This window comes from Phyllostomus hastatus, unplaced genomic scaffold (genome assembly GCF_019186645.2).
Source record: "Phyllostomus hastatus isolate PE091 unplaced genomic scaffold, TTU_PhHast_1.1 phas_scaffold_46, whole genome shotgun sequence".
NCBI classification, from domain to species: domain Eukaryota; kingdom Metazoa; phylum Chordata; class Mammalia; order Chiroptera; family Phyllostomidae; genus Phyllostomus; species Phyllostomus hastatus.
In genome coordinates, this window is record NW_025334032.1 from 33,869,277 (window position 1) to 33,875,276 (window position 6,000).

Sequence of the window (6,000 nt, forward strand, 5' to 3'; positions counted from 1 at the left end):
TAATGTTAATTGAAACATCATTTACAAAGAAATATGAAATGAGAGGTCTTATATATTAGAATGAACTTGTTGAGGAGAAAAGACAATGAAATCACACACATAGATGTGTATACATACATATATATGTATACATACATATATGTGTGTGGCTAGATAGATAAGTGAATGGATGGGTGGATGGATGGATGGACGGACGGACAATGAAGCGGAAAAGACGCCTATCTGTCCCTGTCCACCAAAGTGGCTTGAAAATGAACATATTAAGCTTCACAAACCTGAAGTAAAGAAAATGTGTCTGATGAACTCTTGAGATGTGTTGTTGAACTACGTTCCCGCAGGTGAAACGGCTCCACCTACCGAGGCAGTCCGAGCTCGCGTGGGCAGCCCGAGGAGGAGCAACAGAGGGCGTCAGAGAGAACAGACAAACGCTGTCTGCCCTGATCTCCACCTCCTGGTATCCATGTGCGTCAAATGCAGACCCAGCCGTCCTTGTCGGGGAGCCTGGAGGCCACTGCACTTCTAGAGTCAAGTGGGCTAGTTTTTGCACGGGGAGAGGACTGGCCGGGAGGTTGTCAGCAGTAAGACTCGATAAAGTTCTCTGGCGATGGCTATGCAACAGTAAAAACAATCTGTTTTCCTTTGCTGGATTCGAAGAAACTCTCGGATTCCCTTCAACATTTGGACTGCGGACGCCACTCCAGATGGATAATGTCTCTCTCCCCACCAACGGCTCTTGCCGGAGTGTTGTTTGAACAAGGCACATTTGGCTGTGCCTCCTTCTTGGTATGTTTAGTTTTAGGCGCACCCCTATAATTGCACTCACCATATTTTTACTGTAATTATTTTTGTATATGTATAATTATTTTGCATATGTATAGGTAAGAAATTGCAGGGGCTCAGGCAGGGACACCATCTCATTTATTGACTTATTGCTGACACCTAGTGTCTTTTGTACATAGAGTAGAAACCCAATATCTCTGTTAAGTGAATACATAAATAAGGCCTACAGAATACAGGCAAAGGTACCTTTACAGGTAAATATTCATTTATGTACTTTATGCATATTAATGGTTCTGGAGTTGATAATATTCTTGCATTTAGTACTGTTTTTTTAATTTCAAAAAGTTGTTTTTAAATAGCTTAATCCAATATAGTCAGTGCAAATATATATATTTGAAGGATAAAGTTCATATAACTATTATACATTTCCATTTTGAGATTTTATAAGGGTGAGAGACATAATAAAATTTTCGTGCCTTTGCCTACCTGCAAATGCTGGCACATTTAAAATGTTTTAACTTAATTTCATTAGTAAAAACTAAATGAATTGCAGTTTATCACCAGTCTCGAATTTATAGATGTGTGCAAATATTTTTAAAGTTCCAGGAACAAAGTTATAAATTATATAGAAATTTTTAATCATTCTTCATTGTTTAAGAAATTTTGTATATGAATTATTCAAATACATTACTTTTATAATTTGTTATATCTTTCACAATATGGCATTTCCTTATTGGTATGAACAAATACGTGGTATTTTCTACTTTTCCTGCTGCATTCTTTTGCTCAAGATATAATTTCTTATTCCAATTATTTGCTCCTAGAGTAGTTACTATTATTAATGAGTTTCATTATAATACCATAAAGTAAATATAAAACTTTTAATTTTACATATATGAGTCTAACTACATTATAAATATATGTACCAGAATTATGCATTATATAGTGTATGTCTATTATTTCTAAACAATAAACAGGGAAATCATATTAGATGGAAAACAAAATTTATGAAACTCTCTAAGGGGCAAAGTAAATTTCAGATGCAATGCATAGTTAATGTATTTTGAAAGTAATAAAAACTATAGCTGGACAGTGTATTAAGAAAAATGTCCCACTTAATAGTTTTTACTGTGTCAATAAAAAGCAAATTCTTCATCCTTAATTACTTTTCTGGCATTCTAATTCAATATATGATGTTAAATTAGGGGAAATAAATAGTATTAATTACAGAATAATCGTGTATTTTTATTTTTTGTGCACAGTAAGCTTCAAAACCAAAATCGTTTTTTGCTCAGAGTGTTCAACTCCACTCTCCCTAGAGATACGATTGTCTGGCTCAGATAATGTTGTAAACACATAGCATCTTAATAAGCTTGGTTTTTGTTTCAGAAATAAAAATAAAAGTAATCTAAAAAAATAAAACTAAATGTGTTCTTCTCCCAACCTGGATTAGCCCACCCTCTCCTAGCCTCCTTTGGAAATTCTGTTAATATATATTTGTTTCAAGATGCAGCTCACATACTACCTGCTTCCGGAAGCTTTCCCTAAGCTTCCTCCATTTTCCCTCATTTTAGTGCACGCTTCCTCTACATGCCTACATAATTTTAATTGAACTTTAGTTAGCATTCTGCTTTCTTCTTTCAAACACAGTTCATAAATCTCTTTACGATTAGATCACCAATTTCAGAACATTGGGGCCCTCCCATGCTTACCGCACTGTCTTACATAGTTCACACAATGAAGATTTTCTGGATTCCTACTGTTTTCTGTCTTTTCCTATCTGCAGTGATGAGGATAATATACATTGTGCAAATGGCTTTAAGTCATACCTAAGAAAACTAAAACAAAGCTCCTACCTGAGAAATTTATATTTTTCTTGAGAGACAGATTGGGGGAAGAATTAACAATATCATTACAAGGCTTTCATTTAAAAGGAAAATATTATAATGTTAATTACATGTTCATTGAAAGGCCAGCATACTAAACTCTATCCATGACAGGATTAAAACTATAATATCCTTATATGCATATTACACATTTCATAATATAAAATTGCAATCAGATGAGTCACTATACTAGTTGTTGACTTTTCTTGGCTGTTCAAATGTCTTTATAACACAATTTTATAGTAGATTTACACAGTTTACTAGTGTCCAGAAGAGTCTAAGGAGCCATAGAAGCGTACTCTCATAAAGCATTATTTCCACGCTTAATAATTTGGTAATCATTGATTTATTTTAATAAATTATACAGAGATAGCAAGCATTTTTCCCTGACATTCTAGAGACCTCACATTTTTCTGCCTTCAAAACTGTCTCTGATGAGCCAAGTGCTCGTAAAACACAGCTGGCACATGATGGATACAAGACAGTTGTGCCAAATCCCCACCAGTGAGTTCCCAAATTTGACTCTTCCAGATTGAGTACATGCTCTAAATACAAACTATTCTGCTTTTAGTATAAAATGTATGGTATGTGACTAAGGCTTTGTATGAACACCTTGTTATTACATGATTATACTTCAAATACAGTAATTTCAAAACCATAGTCTAATCTCTCACAGGAAAATAATGGAATCCAATTTATCAACTTGAATGCCAAGATAACAACAAAAAATATATCCTCCAAATCACATATCTTTTATAGACAAATAGTTATTAATACCAGAAAAGTTTGAAAGTGAAAAAAAAAGATAGTAATAGGAAAAGTAAACTGGGGATGCTAAACACAACTAAAATACTCCAAGGAAGAATTGCACAAAAGGCCCATCAACTATAACAAATGAGATAACCACCATTTGCAGATATCAAAATTAACTAAAGCTTCTTTATTTGGGACAGAAGTGTGTATAGCATTGCAGATGAAAACAGACTTTGTAATAAAAGACATCAGCTGCCTTTACAGTAATAAATGAACACTTCAGTGTTTTACTATATTGCTGTCTCCCTAAGGTTTGGTATTTTATTTTTCCAAAATTTCTGTCACCAAATACTAGTGTACCAAAATGCATTTGGCAATAGTGGTATATATGCTGCTATTCACTTTACCACCAAAGTGAAGGTGAAATAATCTGGTGAAACTGATGTAGGGCTTTGAGTCAAGGTACCTCAGTGGCTAATTAACTCACAGGTGAAAGGGGAGCAATGAAACATAAATTTCATGGGGATGTAGTGTCAATAAAGTTGTCACATGGCTAAGTGGGTGACATTCTCTTTTAAAAACATACAAAGTCAGTTTCAAAACACGCATCCACAGTCAAGAAAAAGGGCCAGCTAAAGAAGTGGTTTTCCTCACCTCTAAAGTGGGAATTATAAAGCTTATCATCTAGCAGTGTTGAGAAGAATAATGAGCCATCAGAATCTATAAGATTACTTTGTGGTTTTGTTGTTGTTGTTCAAAATAGGTAATGTGGAAACCAATATGAACCCTTTGAAAACACATTCATCTTGGTAGCAGGGTCATAAGGTTGGCTTTAAGCAAAGTCAAACAGAGACCTTCCCATTCAAGACAGAACATTCTATTCAAGACACAACATTTTGGTTACTTGAGGCCTTTGAACTCAAGTTCTAATTCTCAGGCTGGCTTCTGCTTCCCTGTAAACCCTTCTATGCCTCTGTGAGAGCAAAAGCTTTAACCTGCTCCTCCTCAGGGATCCTACTGTTGATCTCTCTCTTTCTCTGCCCTGGCAGGGTTCTCACCAACTGAAGCATTAAGCATTTAGAAATTGTTTCAAGCCACAAACATTTATTAATGGTCACTGTGTACCAGCCGCAGTAGCAAACAAAGCCAACACATGAAGCTTGGAAGCAAATGTAGAGATAGATTTAAACAAATAATTTTTAATGGGATTATTGTGCTCAAACAGCAGTCAAGGGTGCCACATAGTAGGAGCTCCTGCACTGCTGCCTCATACTTTGGGAAATTTCCTAGGCTTTACTTGACCTTCCAACTTGAATACAGTCTATCGATCATCCACCAAAATATTACTTTCCCCTCGCTGAGTTTAGAAATGTATGGGGCAACATTTGGACGACACTATGATTGGGATTTATCTAGTTTGTCATCTGTCATCTGGTGGGAAAATCAAGGAGTAATTTGTACTGTGCCATGCAGAATTTAAAAATGTGTGGAATAATTGGAAGTTTTATACTTGTTAGTGGGAGTATATATCTGTATACATATAAACCACTTTGGAAAATTATTTTCCAGAATTTATTCATCTGAATACACAAAGCCAATGAATGGCTCAGCAGTTTTCCTCCTTAGGCATATGCCTGACTGAAGTTCAAATGTCCATCACCAAAGGAAATGGACAATAATTTGATAGCAGTGTTGTTTATCACTGGCAAAAACTGGGAATAACCCAAAAATCCTTAAAGGATAGAATGAATAACAAGTTGCATTATATTCATACTATTAAATACTGTACAAACATGAGAAAAAGACTATTGCCCAAAGTAACAACATGGATAAATTTCACCAACAAGATATTGAGTGAAAGAAGACAAAAAAGCAAAGGTACCAAGGTATCAACTGAAATTCTACCCCGTAATTTGAAGGGAATAATGTACTGTTAGAATGGCATGATTTGGCAGGCACTATTAACCAAGCGTTCAAACAGCATCATTAGGCATAGAACAGGAAATACAACATGCCAGCTATTAACTGTTCTTGCCAAAACAATTAAAGATGTACGTAACCAAGCCTTTAGACAAAATTTATAATTTACAGGAAATATCATTGATAATAGAATGTTAAAAGACATCATGAGGAAATAATCAGAGAATTCTAGACTCTGAGACATTCTGCAAGATTCATGTCCTAGAGTCTCCTAATATCAGCAATTTGAGAGGAAAAAAGGCAGGGAAATGCTTCTAGAATAAAAGAGATTTAAGATATATAACAATTGCAAAGCAGAAATCTGAATGGGATTATAAACAGGAAAAACTCTAAAACATTATTAGTGTAATCAGAAGCAATTTTAATCTGGAGAATCCAAATTGGGCCAGGAGGGAACAGTTGGTTTTGCCATAACCAATGCACTGAACTACAAAAGCTTGGGGGCATGTCTTTAAAAAAATAAAATAAAACAAACAAAAAGACTGAAGTTGTTAGAGATCAACCCAGGCAGAACCCGAGGGATATAACACTTGAGAGACAGGAAGCGTAAAAAGTGATCAACACATTCGCCTCAGCTTTTTATCTGAGGGCATTTTCCAAC